This window comes from Apodemus sylvaticus, chromosome 23 (assembly GCF_947179515.1).
Source record: "Apodemus sylvaticus chromosome 23, mApoSyl1.1, whole genome shotgun sequence".
NCBI classification, from domain to species: Eukaryota; Metazoa; Chordata; class Mammalia; order Rodentia; family Muridae; genus Apodemus; species Apodemus sylvaticus.
In genome coordinates, this window is record NC_067494.1 from 8,607,630 (window position 1) to 8,625,569 (window position 17,940).

At 41.0% G+C, this 17,940-nt stretch overlaps 1 pseudogene; it reads right to left on the reverse strand.

Moving 5' to 3' along the window:
- Positions 1–9,840: 9,840 nt before the first annotated feature.
- On the reverse strand, positions 9,841–10,242 carry LOC127673627 (histone H3.3A-like; annotated as a pseudogene).
- Between the last annotated feature and the right edge of the window lie 7,698 nt (positions 10,243–17,940).

Below are 17,940 nucleotides of genomic sequence, written 5' to 3' on the forward strand. Positions count from 1 at the left end.
ACTGAAACTCTGAACCTGTAAGTCAGCCCCAATTTAATGTTATCCCTTGTAAGAGTTGCCTTGGTCATGGTGTCTCTTCACAGCAACGGACACCCTAACTAAGACAGACAGTCACCTCAAATCTCAATGCTCCTCCATCACAGCACATCCAGAAAATGGGATTCACGTGGCCCACAGAGTAAACTGAGAAGGCTGACTGACTTTCGCCTATTGTATAAAAAAAACAAAACAAAACACTTAGGACAACAAATGCTAGGCAGGATGTGGAGAAAGAAAAAGTCTTATACAAGGATGCAGGGGGTTGGGGGAGATAAATTTGTACAGTTATAGTAGGAAACAGTATGAGGACTCCTCCAAAAAAGTTAAAGAGACCTATATACTCTAGTAGCACTTCCTGAGTATTCACCCGTGGAATCCAAATTCAGTACACAACAGGGACACAATACATTCAACATTCATTATTGCTTCTGCACTCATCACCATAGCCAAGATAAAGACCAACTTAGGTGTCAACAAGAGACGAATGGATTAAAGCAATGCGATCTATTTACACAATGAATTTTATTCAGCTATAAATAAAAGTGAGACCATGACCTTTTCAGGAACATGATGAGAACTGATGATTGTTGTTAAGAAAAATAAGCCAGACTCAGAGGCAAATATCATATACTTCTCTTATTTATGGAGTGTAGATTTAAATGCACACACATAGAACATGGAAGTATAAAGAAGATTATGAGAAAGGAGAGATGATATCTAAAAGAGAAGGAAGAAAACAAGTGAAGTTAATGAAAGATAGACAATATCTGATAGAAGATAGATAGATAGATAGATAGATAGATAGATAGATAGATAGATAGATAGATAGATAGATAGAAAGATGGATGGATGGATGGATGGATGGATGGGTGGGTGGGTGGGTGGGTGGATGGATGGATGCATAGATAGATGATAGATAGATAGATAGATAGATAGATAGATAGATAGATAGGTAGGTAGGTAGATAGATAAATAGAGAGATCAATCGATAGATAGATAGATAGATATAGATTGATCAATCATAGATAGATAGATAGATAGATAGATAGATAGATAGATAGATAGATAGATGATAGGCAGATAGATGACAGATTGTTTTGGGGAATATTAAAAACAATATTAGAACAACAAGTTCCTGCACTACTCAGGGCACCAGTGGACCACATAGCACCAGCAGGGTGTTCTCCACAGACTCTCTGGCCCAGAGCTCCCAAAACATCTCCATCTGATTCACTAAGTTCCCTTGGCAGGTCACTGCTATGCCAGCCTAATGCAATGGCCAACCACCTCACAGTTAGCTGTCACAATACCCAGAACCCCGGAATATCAAAACTCTAGAAGCTTATAATCAATCAGTCAGATTTATATATCAATAAATTCTCAATACCCACAGTAAATTCTCAAGATGCCCACATAATAATTTCAGACATTGATAATGATACAAGATGCCCACCTCGATTAGACAAGTTATCCCAATTACTCTATCCCTATATGATATTATAGCTACCTGTGACTATTTAAAGCCATACAGAATCTGAATCATCCTGTTCGTCCTCCATTTTCCTCCTCTTCTTCTCCTGTGTCACTCCCTGTCTCTGCAACTCTTCGCACCACCTCCCTTTTCCCTGTTCAATCACAGACTTCTTGCTGTATTAATATTTAAATTATTTGGACAGGAAAAATCCTGCTACATATCACCTTTTCTGTTCAAATTTAAAAAAAAAACTTCTCTCAAATATAAATTGAGTACAACTATTACAATTTTATAATTTATAAAGTACAAGATAGACAAAACACCCAGTCCATCATTTTTGTCAATAAAAATAGAACACTCTTTCATGTGTCCCAATGTAAAAAACTTGTAATTCTATACCTGACTTATGTCCTGGCTTTAGATTGTAAATCATCTGAAAACCATTTTATCAAATCTGTTTTCTCAATGCAAATAGCCCGGGTTGGCTATGAGACGTTTCTAATCCCATCAGAAATCTGAGAATGACCAACATTACCTGAAGATACATGAAGTCTAATATGTTTCCAGAACTGAGACAAGTTGTAGAGACAGCTGCCTACCTCTACAGCCCCTGAAAGTGAGGAAGTTGGAGCCTTCAGCTTTCTGGCCCAGGATCATCTGACAGACCTTTGAAAAACAAGGATTGTTAAGGACTAGCTTATTCTGTCTTTGCAGAATTAACCTGTCCTAGCCTGTAACTTGTGTTCACTCAAGGACAGTACAGGTCTGCAGGAGAGATAGGCAATTTCTGCCCAGTGGCCACCTAGCCACAAAGAGCCACCTTACCTGGAGGTATAGAAGCTCAGATACGAATGGGGAGCTGTTAGGAACAGGCTTGTCTCAACACCAAGTGAATAAATAACATTAAATGTCACATTCTGTGGATTACTGACGTTTTTGAAAACCAACTATCTATGTAAAGTAATCTGGACAGTTGTCTGTTAATTACCCTCAGCTATTTCTAATTAAAATATCTGAAAACACCCTAACAATAAACTCAGAGCCATGAATTTGCTATTTGGCCCTTAACTCATGGGCTTAAACATCTCAGACCAGTTTATAATAACAGTTCTAGAAGGGCTGGGTCCAAGCCTTGTACTCACAAAATTTTTGTATCAATAGAAGAAATTTATACCAATGAAACCTTGATTCTGTATCAAAATAAAGCCTGTACCAAAATAAGAAATTATGATTTCAACTTAGTAACAATTATAAAGGTTTCTACCAAATGAGATTATGGCTATACAATCAATTCTAGTTATTTCCTCCCTGTTCCAGTTATGACCATTTCTAAGTTCCCTAGAAAGGCAACCTTAGAAGAACCACCTCCAGCCACAAAGCTCAGAGAACTAGGATGATGACTCTTCGTAACTTCTTCAAGCTGAATATGGGTGTTGAGATATCTTAAAGGGGGAGAGGGGTAGAGAAATGGGGAGTTGGCTGGCCTTAAGATGGCTACACCAGCATCTCTGATGTCTGTGTCCTGACTGGATCTGGAAAGTCCAAACATCAGGAGTTCAAGCAGGTTAGGTCACCATGTCTGATGAGGAGACTCACCAAGGCCGTATATTCTGTAATATACAAATCTCAAAACAAAATTTTAGTATCATCAAGATAACTTTTTTGTTTGATTCTCTGGAATCTAGTTCTTCAGGGGGTCTCCCTTTGTCATATCTGATCTATATTACTCTGGAGGGTGTACAGACACTAATCCCCTTTTCGAAAAACGCAAAGATGAAACCTTTCTCTGAAATCAGCATATCAGTGAGCCAGTAACCAGAAAGACCTTTAGATTGACCTCTCTCCCAGAGGAATAATATAACTGCAAAACTCAAAATCACACCCATTTTGAAAATTAAAACAATCCAAAACAAATGAAGTAAACTAAAACACTGTCTGTGCCTATTTCTAGGCCTTTTTATTTTTCCATGTAAGAAAATAACCCAAGGTTCCTCTGGAACCCACGTTAGACAGAATTTGAGTATCCTGTAAGATTATTAGAGTAATAAATCTTTATACCATCTTTAAAGCTATTAACTCAAACTCTCACTAACATCTGCCTATAGGAAGCAGGCGGCTTCTACTTGTTAAGCTCTCTGCCTCGAGCAGCATCCTGTATACCATCTATCTGTTGAGCTCTCTACCTGGAGCCACAGATACTTATTAATACCTGGTCATAGCAGGTAATTATCACTATCCTCTCTGCTTGGAGTTCCTATCCTAGTTATGAACTACGGGTGAAAATACCCACGTGATTCAGACAAAATATGTATATAAATCTTTCCTAAAAGCAAATAATCCCAATTTTATAAATTCACAGTTAGATAGATAGATAGATAGATAGATAGATAGATAGAAAGGAGATAGATAGGAGATAGATTGATAGATTATATACACACACACACAATAGCTGTCAGAAGGAAGAATTATTTGTGGGAAGTAAAGTTACAGCAAGGAGAGAAAGAATGGGAGAATGCAGGTAGGAGAAAGTTGAATGAGAACAGTGTGTGTGGGGGTACTTGTATATATGTATGTGCACATATATGTATATATGTGTGTGTGTGTGTGCATATATGAGTACATGTATATATATGTGTGTGTGTGTATGTGTGTACATATATGTGTGTGTACATATATGTGTGTATACATATATGTGTGTATACACATATATATGTGTGTGAATACATGTATATATATGTGCGTTATGTGTGTACATATGTGTGTACATATATATGTGTGTGTATATGTGTACATATGTGTGTGTGGCCATATATATATTTATATATGTGTGTGTAAATATATATGTGTGTGTATGAATGTATATGTATGTATATACCTATGCATGTATAAAAATATTATAATAAAACTCATTTACTTCTATGGTAACCAGAACATTAACTTTAAAAAAATCAACAAGCACGTTTATAAAGGTCTCAAGATGCAAGACTAACATGTTTAAAAACATTAGGACTGACAAGATGACTCAGGAAAAGTACTTGCTGCACAACCTTGATAACCATAGTTTGGTCCCCAGAACCTTCATAAAACAGCAAGATGCCACAGCTGTCCTCTGTAATCCCAGCACCACACCACAAGATAGGCTATCGTACAGGAGAACTGCCGGAAGCTCATTCTCAGCACAGCACGATGGCAGAAACAACAGAGAACCTGTCTCTGGCCCATCCCTGCCCCATTCCCACCCGACAAGGTAGAGTGAGAGAACTGAACCCCTGGACAATTGTCCTCCAACCTCCACAAGTGTGCCTTGTGACATGCACATCCACACTCACACACAAACTCATTTTCAGATGATCAGGGAGCTTATTATGAGATTGTGTCTCATAATGTCGGCAGCTACACCCATAAAGTCTCAACAAAACAACTTCCTACACATGAGCTGAGCAAGAATGCTACCAACAGATATGCCAAACTGGACAGGGGAGAGCCCATGAGGCCGCGGCCTACACAAAGGATGACAGCAACTAAGGAGAGCTGAGAGTGGGAGAAACAGTCTTCCCCGGGGAAGAGGACACCAATTGGTCATCTAACACTGAATGGCCAGCCCTGAAAACATATACAGTCTGAGCAGGTTAAATTTAGGAGTGTGTGTGTGTGTGTGTGTGTGTGTGTGTGTGTGTGTGTGTGTGTGATGGAGTGCATGTGTGTATACATACATAAGTGTGTACATATACATACATATAGACATATACAGACACACATATACGCGTACAGCAACAATTAATTTAAAAAAAGGGCCATGAATTTGAAAGAGAGCAAGGAGAGGCATATGGGAGCTTTTAGAGGGAGAAGGGGAAAGGGGAATAATATAATCATATTATAATCTCAAATATAAGGAAATAAAATATATTGTGTATATTAGCAATACGAAACTGAAAAGTTAAAATTTTTAGATTCAATTTTAACAACATAAAACAGCAATAGATGAACTGTATCTGTAATCTGAAAGCTACCCAAAAAACTACAGAAAATGAAAAAGTCTAATAGGTGGAAATGAAAACTCCATTGATGACAGACTCAACAGAAGACGTCACACTCTGCAAATTGACCTGTAGGTTCAACACAAGCCTAACCGAAATCCCAAGCCCCATGTTTGTTTATAAAATCTAATTATAAAACAAATTTAAAGAGAGTAAGAGTGCAAATAGTCAAAGAATTTAAAGTTTTGTGGCATACTTATGTTTTTGAAGGTATCCTTAAAGCTACAGAAATATAGAGAATGTGGCATTACACAATAGAATACAAAATTCAGAAACTGATCCATATGTAAATGTTTAGCTGATTTCCAGTGACACGAAAACGTCAGTTTGGTTCGGTGTGGAAAGAAGACTTTTGAGCTAAATGTTAGTAGGTGTGGTGGGGATTGGCCTTTGATACAGGTCATGCAAAACTCTAACTTAAAAATAATCAGAAAGTTTAATGTAATATTTAATACTATACACATCTAGAAAAATAGAAGTTATTTATGATAAATTGTTAGACAAACATTTTCTATTCAAAATATGCAAAACATCTGTAAAAGAAAGAAACCTGATAAATGATACTTCATCAAAAATTTAAAACTTGTTTGAGAGACATTATTTAGAAAATGAGTAAACACACTAATGAACGGGAGAGATGATGTGCAAAACAAATATCTGAAAAAAGATGTGTGTCCAGAAAACATAAGAATTTAATTGGTCAAACTTAAGAAGAAAGCACAGGGGAGAAAGATGGATAAAGTATTCGGGTAATTTACAAGAGGACTTCTGTGAATGGCTAGACTACACATAAAAGGATGTCTGCTACTCAGTGACTATATTCATCTCTTCTCTTTTGTTCTGTCTGGTTGACGGTTTGACAGGTTCGGTCTTTGCTGATTTCAAAAGGGCTGGTCCTCTGGGCTAGTTAAACACCAAGGATTACAACAAAATAAGTAACTCAGAACCCATAGAGCCGGTTGGGATCCAGTCTAATGTACTGCTTTGTGAGTAAACTATCCTCCACAGGTAAACAATGGGCTTAACAGACTATCTTTCTAATGGCAGTCACGGGATCTATAGACCTTGCAATTTGCCTAAATGCTAATAAAACTGTACTTTTAAATGTAAGGATATTCAAGTTAGATAAAAAGTGATGTGCCATTACTCACTTCAGCACAAATCTAATCTTGAAAAGATGAGGATATGAAGTATCAGGTCTGAGAGCAACTGGGAACGTCTTGCTTTACTGATGAGACTCTTAATTGAAGAATCATTTTGGCAAACCATTTGGCCATTTCTCATAAGGCTAAAGATACACTTACCAGAATGTTGCCGATTCCACTCCTAAGTATTTACTCAGGAGAAATTAAAATACACGATCACACATATATCTATCCACAGTGATTAGGACAGCAGAACATAAGGTACCATCTGGGCATAGGGGCAGACATAACATCTCCACAGGGCCATGGAATCTACAGGAGTGAAATTTCCACTCAGCGAAAAACCAGGAAATTCTGGGAAAAGGCAGCAACAGAGACAAACTGCGCTTGTTGCATTCAGGGCGGAAGCTGAGAAAAGTCACTATAGAGACAGAAGCTTAAAAAGGAAAGCTTTCTTTTAGGAGGGCCCAGGAGATGGACAGTTGGGATCTGAACCCTGCCCCTGAAGAGAGATTGTACACTTTTATAGGATGGGAACACAAAGCAAGGTGAGGGCTAGGGGGAGCTGCAGTGTTATCCAAATATATTTGATGAGTTAAACAAGGGATTACCCATTGGAGGTTGGGCCATATCCTGGCTTCAAGGTCCTTTTCTCCTAGACACTGGGTCCAGAGCTCAGCGATAAGAGGACAAGGGAGCAGGTTAGCTGCCTAGGCCTGGGAACATGAACATGTTTGACCCTGCCAGCAAGATAGAGAACTTGTCCTTGAGATGGGTGAACTAGACAACTGTTTACAACAGAAGTTGTTCAGCTAAAGGGAAGTCCCCAGCTCCCCTAGGGACTGGGACCCTGAATTTCATTTCTCCCTATGATGAAACAGAGTCTGAAAATGAAATGGTAGCATTTAGAAGAAGTTTCTTTTGCTTGTTCCCAACAATGCTAAGCAAGTCAGCCAAAAGCATAAAATCTGCAAAGATGTCATTTTTATGAAGTTCTACAATGGATGAATTTATTAATGGGACACAAGCATTATTCTGATACTGGCGGTGGTAAAGATCAGTCGAGAGGGACTGTCCGTGACCTGGACACAGAGGTGATTTGAGTGGAGTGTAAAGGCCTGCTGTCGCCGGGTGGTGGTGGCGGTGCACGCCTGTAATCCCAGCACTTGGGAGGCCGAGGCAGGCAGATTTCTGTGTTCGAGGCCAGCCTGGTCTACAGAGTGAGTTCCAGGACAGCCAGGGATACACAGAGAAACCCTGTCTCAAAACAACAACAACAAACAAAACAAAAAAAGCCCGCTGTCTTCACTTGAGTGGTGACTTTATGAATATAAATGTGCCATGGCTCAAGTCCAGACACACAGATGCATGCATTTTACTCTACAGAAACTATACCTCGATAAAGTTGAGTTTTAGAAAACATCACCCTTTAAATAAAATGAGCTTTTATATCAGTTGTATTATTCTTTTATATGTGGGGTAATATGTTTAATTTCTCTGAGAATATTATGCAGAAAAAAATCTGCAATTACTAAGATGGTTACCAGTTTTAAGAGTGAAGACAGTATTAGCTATTAGCAATGTTGTTTTGTGTGCCTTTAAGAGCTTTGTCTTTGTGCCATTCATGCTAACATACACCTATAAATACTGCTTTATAGAAGTGGACATACTTTGCAAAACTCTTTTTACACAGTCGAACTGTTAGTTCTGACACACAGACTCTGTTAGCCATCCCTTCCAAATCTGAAACAGAAGAGCCTTTTGCTCCTTAGATATATCATAAAACCTGGGAGCTGGCTCAGGACACCAGAGTCTGGACAGACATCTGCTGCTGTCTCCAAGAGGAGGACGAGAAAGTCTGAGAAGGTGGACTGGTGCTGGTCAAGAATGACTGTTTCTGCAGCTTTTTAGGAGACGGGGGGAAGATAAAATAAGCTTCCAGATGGCTACACCTCATTACTGCCTGGCAGCATCAGGGTGAAACAACAGTAAATTAATCAGTAAATTCAAGGAGATTGAATGGCAGGTGGAGATGTACATCAATGCTATTTTAGCGCAAGTCAAATTAAATCTGAGCAACTGACAGCGATCTTTCCCTGCCGCTTCGCCTCCAGGAGCGGGACAAATGGGCTCCTACTTTCTGTGGCCAAACTGCTGTTATTTTTCTGTGATTTCCTTAGCAAAATTCTGGAGATGGCTTGGTAAGGTACCCATAGGATTAATACAAAATTTCACATTATAAAGAGAGAAGAAAGGCTACACTGTGGCAAGGAACCTCTTAAACTACAGCCCCAGCACCAAGCACTCCTCAAGAAAGCCAGTAGGGGAGGATCCGGGCTTGGTGGCGCACACCTGTAATCCCAGCACTTGGGAGGCAGAGGCAGGCAGATTCCTGAGTTCGAGGCCAGCCTGGTCTACAGAGTGAGTTCCAGGATAGCCGGACATCCAGGGTTATGTAGAGAAACCCTGTCTCGAAAAACCAAAAATAAATAAATAAATAAATAAATAAATAAATAAATAAATAAATAAATAAATAAATAAAAAAGAATGTATGTCGGCCATAAACATTGGGGCCTAACCGAGAGCTCTGTGGAAACACTGTAGGAGTATTACAAGGTGCAGCACGAGTGTTTATCTAGAAAGGAATGTGTCTATCCAAAAACACATTTTGATTTGTGTTTCTGATTACGCATAAGGGCATTGTGTTGAGTTATTTTACTTGTGATGTGCATTTAGGAATAACGCTGTATGGGAGAAAAGGCTGGCCTGTGTATTGCTACCTTTCTGGTTTCTCGGGTGAAAATGCCTGAGGCGGCTAACTTCAGGGGAGGAGTGGCTACTCTTTTTCTTTTTAATTTTAACCAGCTTATTTATAATTGTTATAAAGTCGAAATGTGTTCACTAAAACGTTTTGCTTGCATTAATGCTTTAAACACACCTTGTATTTATATTAAAAATTCACACACAAATGAACGTGGAGAAACTGCCAATACCTAATACTGTCCCTTATGTTTCCACTCGCAATCATATACTTAGGTACCTTTGACCCCATGGAAAAAATATCTAACATTCAGAACTACTGATAACAGGAAGAAGAGAGAAAAAAATTTTTGAGAACGAAATGTTTCCCCCTCATAATGGACTCTTAAACACGTTCTCCAGGTATGCTGTGTGCTAGCTGGTTATCTTTTGGCATAATTGTTACACGTTTGGCACAGATAGCATACAGGTTGGTTGGTATCTTCAAAAAGGCCAACCACCTGCCTCCTGCAACGCACCAATAGCTGCACTCTGGAAGCACAGACCTGTTTCAAAGTCCTGAGCAATTTCTCACACCAGACGCTGAAAGGGGAGCTTGCGAAATCAGAAGTTTAGTAAACCTCTGATAGCATCTGATTTCACAGAATGACACAGTACCAGGCCTATAACGAGGCTTCTTCACCCCTCCAGTAGAGGGCGCACTCTTGCGAGCAGCTTTGGTAGCCAGTTGGTTCCTGGGTGCTTTACCACCGGTGGATTTGCAGGCAATCTGCTTTGTATGAGCCATGGTATGGGCACCTCCTTCTGTAACCCCCTTCTCCTTCCGCTGCGGCTAGGCAAGCGAGAGCCAGCGCTGGCATTTGAGAGTGACTGTGGCGAGCCGGAGGCTGCCCAATGGTTGCTCTTGACTCACAGCCTAAGAGGTGCGGATCACAACCAGGAGAGGAGAGGAGAGAGCAGTTCTCTTTGAGCAGGTCAGAAAGCAGGGTGGAGCATTTCAGGTTCTGCCAGCCATTTTGTTCAATCGAAGCCCAGAGCCCATGCGAGGGTCCCACCCACACTCAGAGAGGTTAATGCCCCCCAGAAACGCCCTCACAGACACAGCCATGCCACGCCTCAGCAATTCCCTAGGTGATCCTAGATCCAGACAAGCCAACAATGAAAATTAACTATCATATCTCTGAGTTAAAGATACCCAATAATTGATGGTACCTGCATTAGGTTCAATTCTTTCGCTGGCAAAGCGTCTCTCTGATGTAGGCTGTGGGGTCTCTGGCATGCTTCCCCCTCCCCTTTAACCTGGACATTGTCGCTGGGTAGCCCCCTGGCGGGGTGTGCTACACTAAAATGATTTCTAGAAGCTCTGGGTAGCCAGAGAGACCAATTAAAGGAGGTCTGCTTCCTCCCAAAGCCGTAATAAAAAGGAAGTAAAATTAGCAAATTCAGAGCTCAGGAAAGGAGTTTCAAGGTCCTTTGGTATTTCTGCTAGGGTTTACTCTTCAAGCAATATTGTTTTTAATTGTAACATGACCCAGCTTGTGGGTATTTTGAAGCTTATATATTTGAAGGTAGAGGACTTTATAAAGAGGAAACAAGATTTTATAAACCAAAAATTGCAAGAGCAAAAGTGAATACTTACCTAGGCCAAGAAACAACAGCAAATTATTAGTTTATTTATCTAGGTTTTGTTTTCTTGGCATGGTGTTCATTGTGTATTTCAGACTGAGTTTAAACCCTTGATTGTTTTGCCCTAAGTGTCTATGACCGTGAGTGTTAGTATATCTAACTGCAAATTACAAGTTTTTATTTATTTTTTCTTGTTTTGCTGTATGTACACAGGTGTCTGGCTTTATTTCATTTGCATGTCTGGTGCCCCTAGAACCCAGAGTGAGCGCTCAATCCCCTGGAACTGGACTTAAAGATGTTATTGCAACTCTCTGTGCGCACAGGGAATCAAAACTGAGTGCCCTTAGCCACTGAGTCATCTTTCCAGGTCCTCAAATTACAATTTTAAAAAATGTACCAAGCCAATTAATTCTTTTTGTGTCCTGAGGCCTCTGACAGTCTTTTTAGCTTTGACTAAGGAATTTCCTTTCCATTACATCTAAAGTTTTATAGAGTCAACAATCTTGAAAAACATATAAAGTTAATCTACAAGAAGAATTAAATGCATTTTTAAACTGTTGTCTCTTGTATCGAGCTCTATAGCTCTGGTCTTTAATTCTTACAATAGCCCACTGGACGTTTTTTATTGGCTTGACAAGGAACAGGACACCAGAGAACCGAGGAGACCGCAGCTGTACCTTGGTGGCTGTGTCCCCTGACCTCTCACGATTAAACATCCATGAAGCTGTAGTTAGCTTCTTGTCGCTATAGCAGAAGCCAACTAAGATCATCATGTGTGAGTGCTATCAAAAGGCCTGCATCCTTCAAAGGCTTGGCTTCATTCTAATCATTTACATCTATGTTTTGATTTGTGACCTCTCCCCACTTGCCCATCTCCAGAAGAAAGACCCTAAGAGGAAAATCCAGTTTTCCACGCTTTCAGAGAAAAAGGGGATACATCCACCTAATGAATATGCTACCCAGGTTATAAAAATTCACTTTAAAAAAATTTCCTTAAAATCCACAGCACAGGGATAAAACTAGATGGCTCAGTGGCTAAGTGGATACCACTCTTACAGAAGACCTGGTTCAGTTCCTAGATCTGAACATCAGGCAGGCAGGTTACCGCCACCTCACACTCTACCTCCAGTAGATCCAAGAGCCTCTTGTAGCCTCTACGGGGACAGGTAGGTGCTCATGGGCACACATCCCCACAGAGACATACTCAAAATGCACATAATTAAAAATAAAAATAAATGTTAGTCGGCACAGTGGTGCAGGCCTCTCATCCCAGCATTGGGGAGGTAGAGGCAGGAGGATCTTTGTGAGTTCAAGACCAGCCTGGCTTATGTGCTTAGTTCAAGGCCAGCTACTGTCACTTAACAAACTCCAAACTAGCCAAGGCTGTACAAGAGATCTTATCTTTATCTTTATGATAAAAAATAAATAAAACAGAAACAAAAACCATAACTCACGGTTCCTTATTCTGCTTTGTTAAATAAACTTTAAACTATCTGTCTCAGCCAGATTTTTTTTTCCTTCAAAAAGACATTTATTTTCTCTGGCTCGAGTCTTCTCCAGTGGAAACGTTTCATGTCCAGGTTCACCCTGTTTACTGTATGTGTCCATATCTATGTGATCTAGTCGTCTGGGATCTACAAACCATGCAGCATCCTACAAAGATGCACCCACTGCTGTAGTACAGCCTGTAGCTTCCACGTTCTCTCCTCAAATCATGTGATTCCAACAAATTCTATTTCATACAACCTACACGGAAATATAGACTGCTAATAATGGCTTCCACAAAAGAGAACTTTCCATCTGAGTAGCGGTGAGAATCCCTACCGTGCTTGGGGCCATTTTCCAGAGTCACTCCTGGCTCCATACATTCAGAATATTCCTCTCCTACTTCAGAAGTCAGGGGCAGGGGATATATTCACTGCAGTGTGACCGTTAGTCACAACCCTGGGGTTGTCCAAGGCACTTGGTAGCAGGAGTGTTTCTGGAAGCCATTCCGGCACTGGGACAGGTAAATGCCAAGGAATAATATACAAACATGATCGCAAGCCACACTGAAATTGCCCTCACTAGATTAAATGCCCCCTGTGCATCTGACCCTCATGTCTATCTCCTAACAAGGGCACTTGTGCGAGGGCAGGCAGAGTAATAATAACTAGTGGCAGTGGATACGCTTTTCTTCTTCTTTTTTTTTCTGGTAAACTTTAAAAATCTATGGGAACGGGGAAGCTGGAGAGAGAGCTCAGAGTACAGTTACACTTGCCGAGGTCCTGGGTTCGGTTCCCAGCAGCCACATGGTGGCTCACAACCATCCCAAACTCCAGTCCCACAGCCTCTTTGTCCAGGACTACCCTGCTCATTATACAACTGTGCTGTCCCAAGGCACAGGAAAGCATGTGGTACGCATGTATCCATGCAGGCAAAATGCTCGTACATATGAAATAAAATAAACAAATCAAAGAATGATTTTTTTTAAAAACCTATGGATTGACAAGGCAGCTCAAAGCATAACAGTGCTTTTAAAAAAAATTTAATAGATATATTCTTTATTTACATTTCAAATGATGTCCCCTTTCCTGGTTCCCTCTCCCCCAAAAGTCCCATAAGCCATCTCCTCTCCCCCTGTTTCCCCAATCAACTCCCTCCCACTTCCCTGTCCTGGCATTCCCCTGCACTGTGGCATCGAGCCTTCCCAGGACCAAGGGCCTCTCCTCCCTTTGATGTCCAACAAGGCCATCCTCTGCTACCTATGCATCTGGAGCCATGGGTAACACCATGTGTACTCTTTGGTTGATGCTTTTGTCCCTGGGAGCTCTGGGAGTACTGGGTGGCTCATATCATTGTTCCTCCTATGGCGCTGCAAACCCTTCAGCTCCTTGGGTCCTTTCTCTAGGTCCTCCATTGGGGACCCTGTGCTCAGTTCAATGGCTCGCTGAGAGTGTCCCCCTCTGTATTTGTCATGCACTAGCAGAGCCTCCCAGGTTACAGCTATATCCAGCTCCAGTCAGCAAGTACTTGTGGGCCCAAGTCTGGCTTCACAAGTTAACTCCCTGGATTTACCACATAAATGTAGAAGGAAAGAACAACTCCAGGATGTTGACTTCTGACCTCACCTCCGCACAAGTGAGCACCCCTCTCTACACACAATAATAAACACAAAAATAGATGTTCAAAGATTAAAATACTTTCTAAAATTTATCCTCATGTGGATATATCCCAGTATGACTCCCTGGGTCATGAGAAGGCCCATGGAAAAGGAAAGAGGGCTGATGTTTAAGTTTCCCTGTTACAGACCGAAGTCCCCCCACCTCCAATGCACATGCTAACCTCCTTGTCCCCTACGTGACTACATTTGGAGACAGTAGAACTTTTAGTGGGGGTAATAAATGTTCTCTAAGGCCCTAAGAGCTACAACACCACAGAATTTTGTTCTTAAAAGACAAAGTACCAGGCACACATGTGCAAAGGAGACCCGCCTATGTGGTCACCGTAGTGGTCAGAGAGCCCAGGCAGGAAGCAGTGCCTCATGCATCTCAACTGTGGATTCCAGTGTCCAGAACTGTGAAAGCGGCCCCCTGTTATTGAAGCTGCCCAGTCTTTGGCATCTGAGTCTCCTAGTCATAGAGGCTGTGGAGACTAACACTGTGGGGAGAAAGACTCGCTCTCATGTAATAAACTCAAGAGATTAGTGGACATGAAGGTCTTTAATATTCAATTCTAAAAACCAGTCACCAGTGTAGAGGAAGGACAAAAATGGCTGGTGTATTGACTTCTGTGAGATACTGGCTTTTAAAGTCCCTGATTGATGCTGGAGAGATGGCTCAGTGGTTAAGAGCCCTGGCTGTTCTCCCAGAAGTCCTGAGTTCAGTTCCCAGCAACCACATGGTGGCTCACAACCATCTATAATGAGCTCTGGTGCCCTCTTCTAGTATGCAGGTATACATGCGGATAGAGCACTCATATACATAAAATAAGTAAATCTTTCAAGTCCACAATTAGGAGAAACTCCTGCTTCAGAAAGATACAGCATTCACAGTCTTCATACTTGACTCACTACTCCAAGTGTAGTGGACCCGTTGACTCAGTGCGTTTGAATGCTTGGCCATGGGGGAGTGTTATTATGAAGTCGTGTGGCCTTGTTGGAGTAGGTGTGACCTTGTTGAAGGAAGTGTGTCACTGGAGGCAGGACTTAAGATCATATCTATGCACAAGCTCTGTCTACTATAGGACACAGTCCACTGCTGCTGCCTGCAGAACAAGGTGTAGAGCTCTTGGTTCCTGTAATACCAAGTATTCCTGCATGTTGCTACACTTTCTGTCATGACAACAATGGAAACTATAAGCCAGCCCCAATGGATATGTTTTCCTATAGAAGAGTTGCCTTGGTCATGGTGTCTCTTCATAGCAATGAAACAAGGTTCCCACCCTATTGGTTCAGAGCAGAGAACTGTATCTGATGAATATCCTTGGGCTGGAACATTGTCTTCTTTCTGATTGTAGGATCAGTCATGTAGCAAACTGCCTGCAACTTTTCAACTACCTGAGCACTGAGACAAGCAGGTGTTGGCTGCAGGCCAGAAAAGAGAGATGTCTAGAAGTTCTTGCTTATCTGTGATTCTTTGATGAGTTCCAGGCACACCCTCTACTGAAAATGAACCACATGACTTATTTCTCAGGATGTTAATATTCCTTCCCTGACAGTTCCATCTAAATTGAGCACTTACTGTTATTCCTTCGCCTCCTAGTGCAGAAAAATACACTACTCAGCATCCTCTATGCACTTCCCTAGAAGGTTAAGAGTATATGGTAGAATACACAAGGTTACTGCTGGGTTATGAGTTCAAATCTTGGCTCTGCTGCTTCCGTGTGATTGCAATCCTTATTACGAGAAGCTCATGAGTCTCTATCTCTAAAATGGTAGTGATAGAAACATACTGTCTCAGGGTCTAGGGATTCAGCTTGGTTGGTGATGTGTGAGCGTGATAACCCATGTTCAGTCACTAGAACCTATCTAAAACATCTAGCTGTGGTAGTGTATGCGCATAATCCCAGAGCTAGGGAGGCAGAAACCAGTGGGTCTCTGGGATTTGGTGGCCAGCCAGCCTAGCTTAATTAATGCATTTGTGGACAGTAGGAGACCTTGTCTCAGAAATAAGTAAATGATGATAGATAGATGGCAGATAGATAGATAGATAGATAGATAGATAGATAGATAGATAGACAGGTGATAGAAAGGTAGATGATAGACAAATGGATATGTAGATAGATAGATAGTTAGATAGATAGATAGATAGATAGATAGATAGATAATGGATAGATAAATTATAGATAGATAGATAGATAGATAGATAGATAGATAGATAGATAGATAGATAGATCATAGAGGTAGATAGATGATAGATAGATAGACATACAGGTGATAAAAAGGTAGATAGATGATAGATAAATGGATAGGTAGATAGATAATGAATAGATAAATTATAGACAGACAGACAGACAGACAGATAGATAGATAGATAGATAGATAATGGATAGGTAAATTATAGATAGATACATAGATAGATAGATAGATAGATAGATAGATAGATAGATAGATAGATACATAGATACATAGATACATAGATAGATAGATAGATAGATAGATAGATAGATAGATAGATAGATAGATAGATAGATAATGGGTAGATAGATGGATAGATGGATAGATAGACAGACAGACAGACTGAAGTGTACGGTGCACAAGAAACACTATCCATGGTTAGTCTCTGGCCTCCACACACATGGACACACATGACTATGCTCGTGCACACAGGTACCCCCCATAAATGCACACACAAAATGTAGTTCCCATCTCCAAAGCACTCTAATAAGAATGAAGCAAGCTACTGTGCATGTGCAGTTCTTCGGCATGTGCTCGAGACCATGTGACTACTCCGCTATTTTCTGTCGTTTATTGACGGTTAGTCTGTTGCAATAGGGACAGAACTTTGTCTTGTCCTTCAGTGTTCACGGTGCTCAAACCAGTGCTTCTGAAGCACACGCCAAACCCAGAATAAATATCTGTCACCTTTGAATATGAGTGACAAAGGCCTACGGGGCTTTTGTCCAAGTCCACAACCAGAGGTTATTCTATGACTTGTAACTTAACCCTCTCCTCATTTCAGAGCCCTTAATTTTGTACATACTGTGGGATCGCTGCCAAGTGATATCGCTTTAATTGGCACAGGCTAATAAGCAAAGTTCAGAGGGCCAGTTAGCAAGAGCCAGAGAAAGCAATACAGGCTCTCCTTCTAGTCCATGCAGACTTAACATTGTGAGAGAATTTCCATTTCAACAAACTATCACCCCTGTAATGAAGCCAAACCACTTCCGTGGATATTTGTTAGCTTTGCCTCTGCTTCTGTATGTGAATCTGGCTACTGCAGCCTGGCTGTTCGTATCTGACGTTCTAGAAATCGGTCTACGGCGCTCTGGCACCTTCTGCTGATGAACTTGAGAACTTTTCCTTGCTCTCCAGCATATGGCTGCCACCAGTCACACTTCACGGCTCAAATGCAGGGAAAATCCAAATCAGATGTCGGGTGGCTTTGGCATTTGCTTCCATAGGTCAGAGTTAGCTATGGAGACTCTTGGCCAGCTGTCACTGAGAGTCCTCTGCAGGAGACAGCATGGCAGAGGAGGGAATTTTATCCTAAATATCAACTTCTGCAAATTGCTTGTGCTTTATACCGCGTAAGTCGTCAGCAGGGGGAACATTTGTCACCAAGGAAACCAACAGGACAGTTTAGTTCCCTGTCTGATACCCTCTTCTAGCTCCACCAATGGGGATTTTTCTAGTTAGACTAATGGTTAGTCCTCCATA